We start from the raw sequence: 11,041 nt of genomic DNA on the forward strand, positions 1-11,041 counted from the left end.
TGGCACACACCTGTGGTCCCAGCTACTCAGGAGACTGAGGCGGGGGGATTGCTTGAACCTGGGAGGTGGAGGATGCAGTAAGCCGAGATCACGCCTCTGTACTCCAGTCCGGGCAACAGAGTGAGACTCTGTCTCAAAAAACAAACAAACAAACAAACGAAAAAAAAAAAACAGTAAATGTCCCTAAATACTAGTGTGTTTTTGCTGAAGAAAAACAGAGAAAACAGGACATTGACTTATATAACCACAATATAATAATCAAAATCAAGAAATTAACATTGGTACAGCACAATTATCTAATCTTTAAACCTTTTCAGGCCGGGTGCAGTGGTTTGTGCCTGTAATCCCAGCACTATGAGAGGCCGAGGCGGGTGGATCACTTGAGGTCGGAGTTCGAGACCAGCCTGGCCAACATGGTGAAATCCCATCTCTACTAAAAATGCAAAAATTAGCTGGGTGTGGTGGTGGGTGCCTGTGATCCCAGCTGCTCGGGAGGCTGAGGCAGGAGAATCGCTTGAACCTGGGAAGCAGAGTGGTTGCAGTGAGCTGAGATCACGCCATTGCACTCCAGCCTGGGTGACAAGAGTGAAACTGTCTCAACAAAACAAAACAAAACAAAAACAAAATCAAAACCTTTTCAAAATGTGCCAATAGTCCCAATAATGCTCTTTACAGCAAAAGAAAACTTTTTTTCTGTTCCTGGATCCAGTCCAGATTATGCTTTGCATTTACCTGTCTCATCTCTTCAGTCTCCCTTAATCTGTCCTTTCTTCATCTTTTATGACATTGGCCTTTTTTGAAGGACATAGGCAGGTTGTTTCACAGAATGTACCTTGGGTTCATACTGACATCTCTGATTCCAGTCCAAGGTCTCAGGATTATTCTAGCCCTACCTCCTTTCCAGATTTGTAAGGCCTTTCTCAGGCAGTGAGAAACATGGCTCTCATTATCTCTATTTTACTCAGTTGCTCAATCCTCATATACACATAAAGTAGTCTCAGAATTCCTAACCATAACCCTGTGTAAAAAAAAAAAAAAAAATCACTAACTAAATTACAACATTTGCCTGGGCATGGTGGCTCATGCCTGTAATCCGAGCACTTTGGGAGGCCGAGGGGGGAGGATCACTTGAGCCCAGGAGTTCAAGATTAGCCTGGGCAACATAGGGAGACCCCATCTCTATTTAAAAAATAAAAATATTTGTGTACAGTCATTTTTGCTTTTTGTCTTATAGTATCCAGTGAAAATAACTGTTTCCCAAAGTTACTTAGATTAGTTATTTTCTTCCTCATGCCCGTTAGCATGGTTATGTTATTCATTTGTAATATGCTTAGGTTCCTTTGTTTCTATTTATGTTCCATTCTGGGTTCCCCCAAGCCTAGTTTATTTTAATGTATTTATTTTGTCACCCACTTCCTCACTTTTCCATATCTATTTTTGGAATATGTGAAACATTACTATGCTTCTAAAAGAGGCAAAACTATACCAAAAGAATAAAAGTGTTCCTCCCTGCTCATCCCTACTTCCTGTCCCCTCCTTTCCACCATGTGCCTACCCATTCCCTTTAGGTAACAAATCTCGTTCATTATTGTTTCATGTGCAAGCTCAGGATGAAAGTGTTGGGCCCTGGGAGGTGGATTCCCATGATTCCATGCTCTGGTTCCCTTCTGCAGTAAATGTATCCAAAGTCCTGACCGTGCTTCTTAAATTTTCTGGGTGTAATGTATTGAAGAGGGTCGGGGAATTCACCTGAGCGCATGGTTGTGGGATCATCCAGAAATTGAGGAGTTTCACTATTTTATTTAATTTAGCATTTAAAAAGGTAAGGTGTGTTCTATATACCTGTAAGAAAACAGCCAGTTTATGGCAAAAACGGTGCCATCTTGAAGCAAGCCCACCATCATGATCAATGTTTGACTCCTGCATACCGAGGTGTTTTGCAGCAAGATTTTTAAACAGTTCCTGTAGTATAGGTAACCTTAATAATAATGCTTATTTAACCTGCCCAGTTTTCTTTCTTTCTTTCTCTTTTTTCTTTCTTTCTTTCTTTCTTTCTCTTTCTTTCTTTCTTTCTTTCTTTCTTTCTTTCTTTCTTTCTTTCTTTCTTTCTTTCTTTCTTTCTTTCTTTTTCTCTCTCTCTCTCTCTCTTTTTCTTTCTTTCAGAGTCTCTCTCTGTCACCCAGGCTGGAGTGCAGTGGTATGATCTTGGCTCACTGCAACCTCTGCCTCCCGGGTTCAAGCAATTCTCCTGCCGCAGCCTCCAGAGTAGCTGGGATTACAGGTGCCTGCCATCCACACCTGGCTAATTTTTGCATTTTTAGTAGAGACAGGGTTTCACCATGTTGGCCAGGCTGGTTTCAAACTCTTGACCTCAAGTGATTTGCCCGCCTTGGCCTCCCAAAGTGTTGGGATTACAGGTGTGAGCCACTGTACCCAGCCTCCCCAGTTTTCCAGAGTTTTGGCAAGAAAGTCTAAGACCAGACTGGCTGGACATGCCTTTACTCTAAAAGCATGCTATAGAAAGAATACTTTCTGATGGGCGGGTGCGGGTTTCCACCCTCTTAGAACTCCCTGAGACATGGCTTCCATTCCTAAGTCCCTATTAAATATTTCTTTCTGAGAAACTGGGCTTGTCAGCCTTGCTCTTCTGCTTTTCAGTTCTCTTGACCTTTAGGGGTGGGTTGCATATACCAGCTACTGTGGAACATTTGCTGAGCCAGGCAGGAGCTGAAGAACCAAGAAATTGATCCTTTTGTAGTTCCTAAGCATGATGATTGGGTGTTCATGTGCTTATGTGAGATGTGCCTTTCTCAAACCTTGTTATGACATCAGCACATTATTCAACTGATATGAAAAAAAAAATGGGTTAGGGGAATGAAGCATCTGTGTGTGAAACTCTAGGGTGATCAGCAACATCTATGTGGCGTGGTGTGACACCTCTGCTAGATTCTTGTGGACCTCCGCATGAGTAACGGCACATCCCGAAAACTCAAAAGGAGTTATTAACTGAAAGCCATATAGTGCACTGCGATAGGGAAGGATGGTGGGTAACCTATCCAGTGGGCTGCCCACTTCTCTGAGCTGTTCATTTGGCTTTGGAGGCCCAGTTAGCAGCAGAGGCGAAAATTAAATGGCTAGGGAAGGAATTGCAATGAGAAAAAGACACGTGACTTTTGACTTCTCTCCTTGCATCCAACATAATGAAGAAAATTGACGACCAAGAGAACAAAAATTGAAACCTTAGCATGTAGACAGATTGGTCCGCTTGGGGGGAATGAAATGGAAATGACCAGAAATCAAAGCTATCATAACTAAGCCCGATTGGGATGTGAAAATTTGGAATACCTGGGAATGTTGTGGAGAGGAATATTTCAATGACATAGAAGTCATAGCTGAAGAGGGGAATGAAGATCATTGGCAAGCTCACCCCTCATGCACAGGAAAGTGAAAGCTGAACAACTCCAGCAATGTGGGAGTCGATGGATCCAGGAGACTCTCACTATCGGGGTATATCACTTTCACTATCACTATCTCACTGCTACAGAACTCTTAAAGATTGCAAAGACGTTTAAAAATCCACCTAAGTAACCACTGACCTCTTAGATCGTCCGATTGTGGGACACAGGGTTTTTCTTTAGCTGGGAATCAAGCAGAGAAAAATGATTAACATCATCACCCATCTGGTCCTGTGGCAATGCCTTCATAACCCAGGAAGAATAGCCTTATGGAATGGATTATTCTAGCTATGAGAGAGGCTTGACCTAATGGAAAAGATTTACCAGGAGGGATAACCTGCTGGTGGTCAATCAAAGAGGCCCAGAGGCTTCTCTGGGAATTAGGAATTAGGCAAGCCATCTGTACCTGGGTTTTCACGGGAACTGATATAGCAGTTTTTACTGCCGGGGTGAAAAATAAATTGCTACAGCATGCACCAAGAAAATGGCATGGCCCTTTTCTATCTTTGTTGAGGCCTGGAGTGGAACAAGATTATACACATGATGTGGGAAAAGCCATTGCAAATTTGGAAAAAACTGAGCAAACCAGGGACAGGGTAAGCTTGGGAACCCAATGAGGGTTAGCAAAAGGGAAAAAGAAAATCCCACAGAAAGAAGGAGGAAAAAAAAGGGAAAGGGATAGATAAGAGGCACATGTAAGTAAATGTGGCATGATTTATTGGGAGCATAAATATCCCAATAAAAAATAGACAAACAACCTAATGCTGTATTAGCCGCCACACAGAGGGAACTACAGCCTGAACAGCAATTTTGTTGCTTCCTTTCTGCCCCTCCCACAGAAGAGGAATACTCGACCCCTTCTTGCAACGCCTATCAGGGTGGATCCCACCCCAGCTCCGAAATTAGTAGGGCCGAGGTTAATCCCATATTTGGGCAATAGAGGGTGACCAGAGGCCCCATATTGAGCTCATCACTTACTGGTCCTGAGAAATAAGAAGACTATTGCCTTACTAGGGACGGGATGTACTTTAATCCATGGACACATTCAGAAAGACCCCTTGGTCAGTGGTCTACCATTGATGGTTATGGCGGACAAATGATCCCAGTAAAAAGGACTTTAATACATCTCGGTTTGGAGAAAGTGTCCCCTGCCCCGTATATGGTGCTTATTTCCTCTATTCCATAAAGTATTTTAGGCATGAATATTCTATTAGGAAAGACTGTAAACTTCAGTGGAAGAATTCAGATTAAAGGTGATTAGAGTACAGATATTCTTAGGAAAGATGGAAACCCATACAATTCTCTAGCCCTAGGTGGGTTGTCAACGTTAAACAATACAAATTGCCTGAGGGGCATGCTGTAATAAGTGCAGTTACTGAGGAATTTAAAAGGCGCATATTATCCGACCAATTCAAAGCAAGATTATCAGTTCCATCTGGCCTGCATGTAAACCAGACCAGGCCTGGCTGATGACTGCAGGTTACCAGAAATTGAACAAGGTAACCCTGGCCATGCAAGCTGCAGTTTCTTAAATTACTCAGGTAGTCAACCACATCGTGTCTGTCCTGGGTACACATCATGCTGTCTTAGGTTTGGCTAATACCTTTTTCTGCATTCTACTGTCCAAATAATCACAAAACCAACTTGCTTCTACCTGGCAAGGTTTCCAGTGGACCTTTCAAGTGTTGCCCTTGGGCTATTTCACATTCTTACAATTTGTTACCCAATGATAGCTAGAGATGTGTCTTTGCTCTCACTCCTGACTTCTCTTTTTTGATCTTCTTATATGTATAATATGATGTTAACCTCTGAGATGTTTATGTGTATTATGAAAGTCTCAGGGCATTGTTAATCATCTTCTGGATCAAGGATGGGAAATCAATCCTTCAGAAGATCCAGGGCCCAGGGCCTGCAGTGAAGTTTTAGGAGTTACATGGTGGGGTAAGATTCCTTTTATATTGGGTACATTAATGGACAAAGTCCAGTAACATTCAACTCTGAAAACAGAAAAGAAATCCAAACATTTGTGGGTCTTTTAGGATATTAGCATTTATCCCACACTTAGCCCAGTGTTTGAGGCCACTATATGGACTTATTAGAGAAAGAACACATTGAAACTGGGACACATCACAGCAGGGAGCTTTGAACAGGCTAAAGTGCTAGTATAGCAGGCACAAGCCTCAGGCACCCCTTTAGAGGGAGTAGCAATGACTTTGGATGTTACTGCTACTCCTGTGGGCAGGAGTTGGGTTTTATGGCAACCACGGCATGGTAAATCAATCCCTTTAAGATTTTGGTCACAATTATGGAAAGGAGCAAAGCCAGATACCGAAACAGGAAATTTTCCCTGATCCCTTCACAGGCCTCATGACAGGGGTGCCTCGCTTACTCAGCCCACAGCTCTCAACCCCCTGTGGGATGGGAAGCATGCAGGTGAGCAGGTGTAAGAGCCAGGGAAAGTGCTTTTGGGCACTGGCAGGAGCAAACTCTGTGCGTGCCCCAAGGCAGCATCTAAGGGGGATAAAAATCCCGTGGCCCCCAAAGCCCCAGAGGGCGTGTGTTGCAGTGAGGTCTTTTAGCTTTGCTGTCGGAGGATGGCTTAAGTAAGTGTTTAACAGCTCAGCGGACCCTCTGCCTTTTCGTGAGAGCAGAGGGTCTGTGTGACAGCCTTTTTGTATTCCGAGCTCTTGTCCAGCATCCAGGAAAAAGCAGATTGCATGAATGAATTGAAGGGTAACAAATGCAGAGGATTTTATTGCCGATGGAAGTGGCTCTCAGCAGGAAAGGGAGACGGAAAGAGGAAGGAGCAGGAGAGTATTCTTCCCCTGAAGTCTGGCCATATTCAGCCAGACTCTTCTCCAAAGTCCTGCCGTCAAGCCATCCCTCTGAAGTCAAACTGCATCTCTCCAGTGTTCAACTGCTGCTTTTCTTCTCCCCTTCTCTGCTCTCTGCCAGTGGAGCCTGGGGTTTTTATGGGTACAGGATGGAGAGCATGGTGGGCCAGGGGTGGTGTTGAAAAAGGCAACATTTGAGCAGGAAAACGGGGATGTAAAGTTCTCACTTTGGGCTGTGGTTCCAGGCTTGAAGGTGGGGCCCTCGTCAGGGACTCCACTTTTTCTGCCTGGAATTTCTCTCCCTCCTGTCCCTATCAATACTCTCCCATTGAACAAGTGCTAGCAGTGTATGCTTTACGGCAGGTGGAATCATTAGCAAAGACCCTTCCCATGACTGTGAGAACTGGTCTACCAATCAAGGGATGGATAGAAGGATTATTTAAATCACCCACCTCCGTTTAAATCCCAAACACCTACCTTGAATAAATGGCATGCCTATTTGCAACAATGAAGTGTCCTGGTAACCAATCCCTTAAGCCCAGAATTGCATGCTGTGTTAGGCCTTGTTATATGTGAGCAACCAAAAGACATCCCTTTGCCCCTTCCTACTCCAGTGCCTGACACAATAAGCAAAGGAGTGTTATGCATCCCTGACCATGCTTGGTATACAGATGGCTCCAGCAAGGGAAACCCCTGTACTTGGACCACTGTTGCTATATGACCACAAACTGAAACAATCTGGCTTGATATAAGTACCCATCACAGTAGACAGTGGGCTGAGTTGCAAGCTGCTTGGTTAATAATCACACATAAGCCCTGGCCCCTGGCTCTTTGTGCTGATAGCTGGGCTACATTCAAAGGCCTAATTGTGTGGCTAACCCAGTGGCAACAAGAAAAATGGATGTTTATGCACAAACCCATATAAGGCATGAACATGTGGCAAGACATATAGAGAAGCTGCAACACCCTGCAGCTGATGAAATTGTTGGCATTTCATGTAGTGGTACACAGTAAGACTCAGTTCCAGGAAATATAGAAGCTGACACCCTAAGAACAATTAGAAGCGTTGTGCTCTGTCCCAGGCCAATGAATAGAGACCTGGGTACATAACAAAAGTAGTCATAGAAGTGCAAGAGTAGGCTAGGAGATAGCCAAGAAGGCAGGATTGCCCTTAAAATATAGTGACCTCCCAATAGCTGTTAAAAATGTTGATACGGTTTGGCTCTGTGTCCCCACCCAAATCTCACGTTGATTTGCAATTCACACATGTCAGGGGAGGTGGCTGGATCATGAGGGTGGTTCCCCCATGCTGTTCTCATGATAGTGAGTGAGTTCTCAAGAGATCTGATGGTTTAAAGGTGTTTGGCAGTTCCGTCTTTGCTCTCTTTCTCTTCTGCCGCCATGTGAAGAAGGCCCTTGCTTCCCCTTCACTTTCTGCCATGACTGTAAGTTTGTTGAGGCCTCCCCAGCCACGTGGAGCTGTGAGTCAATTAAACTTCTTTCCTTTATACATTACGCAGTCTCAGGCAGTTCTTTATAGCAGTGTAGAAGCGGACTAATACAAATGTATACCACATTCTTTATTGCATCCACACTATATACCATCTCATGCAGGGCACACTCATAGGGCTGTCCACCCTATAATAGATCAGCAAATGAATTATATAGGGCTTCTTTTTGTAAGTCAAGACAAAAAGTATGTATTGGCCTGTGTAGATACTGCTACTGAACTGCTGTAAGTTTGTCTTTGTAAGTGAGCTAATCAAGCCAGTACTATTAAAGGTTTAGAGGCTCTCAGTACTATGTATGGATATCCTTGACACATTGACAGTAACCAAAAGACCCATTTTGCTGGACATGATGTGCAGGACTGGGCCAGGGAACACAACAGATCATGGCACTTTCATCTCCCATGTAACCTCCAAACAGCAGGGTTAACTAAAAGGAAAACTGGTCTTCTGAAAGTACAAATTCAGTTTCCTGGGGAGGCTGGGCATGGTGGCTCATGCTTGTAATCCCAGCACTTTGGGAGGCCAAGGTGGGAGGATCACTTGAGGTCAGGAGTTCGAGACTAGCCTGGCCAACATGGCAGAACCCCGTCTCTATTTAAAAAACTACAAAACTTAGTCAGGCATGGTAGCATGCACCTGTAATCCCAGCTACTCTGGAGGCTGAGGCAGGAGAATTACTTGAACCTGAGAGGTAGAAGTTGCAGTGAGCCAAGAGCATACCACTGTACTCCAGCCTGGGCAACAGAGTGAGACTCTGTCTCAAAAAAATAAAAAAGTTTCCTAGGGAAACCTACAGTATTAATCTGTTCTCACATTGCTCTAAAGAAATACCTGAGACTGGGTAACTGGAAAAGAGGATTAATTGGCTCACCGTTCTGCAGGCTATACAGGAAGCATAGCAGCTTCTGATTTGGAGAGGACTCTGGAAGCTTCTGATCATGGTGGAAGGCAAAGGGGAAATAAGCAGCTCACACGGCAGGAGCAGGAGCAAGAGAGAGTGAGGGAGGAAGTGCTACACACTTTTAAACAAACAGATCTCACAAGAACTCACGCACTATTGTGAGGATAGTATGAAGGGGGTGGTGCTAAACCATTCATGAGCAATCCACCCCCTTGATCCAATCACCTCCCACCAGGCCCCACCTCCAACACTGGGGATTACAATTTGACATGAGATTCGGTAGAGATACAGATCCAAACCATATCACCTATCACCTACCTTGCTAGAGTGGATGAATGTACTATCTGCAGGGCTTATTTATTTAACTTCAGCCAAAGCAGGATGCTTGCTCTATATGACTGGTTGGGACCACCATGCCCCAAGCCTACCACTGTTTGCATATGGGTAACTGAGAAGACTGCTGCTTTGCTCCCAGACCTGATTGACAACCAGCATATTTTGTGCATGACAACACTGACAGATACACTCTCAAGGGAGAGGACACTGCACTGGGACTTAGAATGGCAAATACCCCCAGGCTGGATAGGCTATTTCCTGCCAGAGAGGGGGAAATATCCTCAACAGTCAGAGTGGTTCCCATTGCTCCTATTGAATACTGGACCCATGATCACCCACTATAAATGGTTAGGGGAAGCAGTATCATAAGCGAACTAACACAGGAACAGAAAACCAAATACCGCACGTCCTCACTTGTAAATGGGAGCAAAACATTGAGTACACATGGACACAAAGAAGGGAACAACAGACACCAGGGCCTACTTGAGGGTGGAGGGAGGGAGGATCAAAACACTACCTATAGGATACTAAGCTTATTGCCTGGGTGATGAAAGAATCCGTATGCCAAACCCCTGTGACATGCAATTTACCTATATAAGAAACCTGCACATGTACCCCTGAACCTAAAATAAAAGTTTTTTTTTTTTTTTTTTTTTTAAAAGAAGCACAAATTCAAACTTTCCTGGAGAAACCTACCTTGCAAAGGTGGATGAATATGTGATCTGAAGCCCTTATTTCTTTAACTTCAGCCAAAGGGATGAGGTGCCTGCCCCATATGACAGGTTGGGACCACTATTCCCCAAGCCTACTATTGTTCACATACAGGTAACTGAGAAGACTGCTTTGCTTTCAGACCTGGTTGACACCCACCATATTTTCTGCATGAAGATAGTGGCAGACATTCTACCAGGGGAGGGGAGACTGCACTGGGGCTTAGAATGGCAAATACACCCAGGCTGGATAGGCTATTTCCTGCCAGAGAGGGGGGAATATCCTCAACAGTTAGAGTGGTTCCCATTGATTTGATTGAATACTGGTCCCCGATCACTCGTTATAAATGGTCAGGGGGCAACACATATACCCCATGGCACGGTGGTGAGCTCTCTAATATGGTGTACTCTCAACCAAATTACTTTGACCACAGCCGCTGACACTTCATCCCTGGGCAACATGGATGGTATACGGCCCCTTTCCCTTTACAAAAGCCAAGAGCTGACTCTATACTAACTACTCTAAATGAAAGGACTGGTGTATTCTAACAGATGGAAAACAACTTTCCTTGCAAATACCCACTAAATTTGTTTCCTTTCATCCTTAGTTGTCATGTTCTGCCAGTACTATCACTAGCTTCCACCGATGAAGCAAACCTTTTCCTACAATGGGCCAAAGAGTATGCTGTTGGCTTACAGAAAAACATCTGTTGGGGCCGGGCACAGTGGCTCATGCCTGTAATCCCAGCACTTTGGGAGGCTGAGGTGGGTGGATCACTGGAGCTCAGGAGTTCGAGACCAGCCTGGCCAACATGGTGAAACCCCATCTCTACTAAAAATACAAAAATTAGTCGGGTGTGGTGGTGGGTGCCTGTAATCCCAGCTACTCGGGAGGCTGAGGCAGGAGAATCGCTTGAGCCTGGGAGGTGGAGGTTGCAGTGAGCTGAGATCACGCCACTGCACTCCAGCCTGGGCAACAGAGCAAGACTCAATCTCAAAAAAAGGAAAAACATTGGTTGGGTATGCGGCTTCATGCCACGCTCCCATGCTTCTGGCTTGCTGTGGTGGGTATCTCTTTTCCAAGGACAAGATTGGAGAGAATATATAACACAAATGACCAGCTTCTCAGACAACCCCTGCGTTGAATGCCCTAGTTGTTATTGGCTTCATAGCTGGCTTTGGTCCTGGGGCACCTGGTGGCAGAAGCTGCTTCTTCGTTTAGGTGTTGTGCTCCTATGTTGGTTACTGTCCTGGTTTTGCCTTTATTGTTGCTGCAGCATCTTCCTCCAATAAA

At 44.6% G+C, this 11,041-nt stretch overlaps 1 non-coding gene across 1 annotated transcript; it reads left to right on the forward strand.

Moving 5' to 3' along the window:
* Positions 1 to 2,746: 2,746 nt before the first annotated feature.
* On the forward strand, positions 2,747 to 2,850 carry LOC123571514 (small nucleolar RNA U13). The gene has a single exon (XR_006695666.1). It is a non-coding gene; the product is annotated as a small nucleolar RNA U13 (small nucleolar RNA).
* Positions 2,851 to 11,041: the final 8,191 nt, after the last annotated feature.

Source organism: Macaca fascicularis, chromosome X (assembly GCF_037993035.2).
Source record: "Macaca fascicularis isolate 582-1 chromosome X, T2T-MFA8v1.1".
Taxonomy (NCBI): Eukaryota; Metazoa; Chordata; class Mammalia; order Primates; family Cercopithecidae; genus Macaca; species Macaca fascicularis.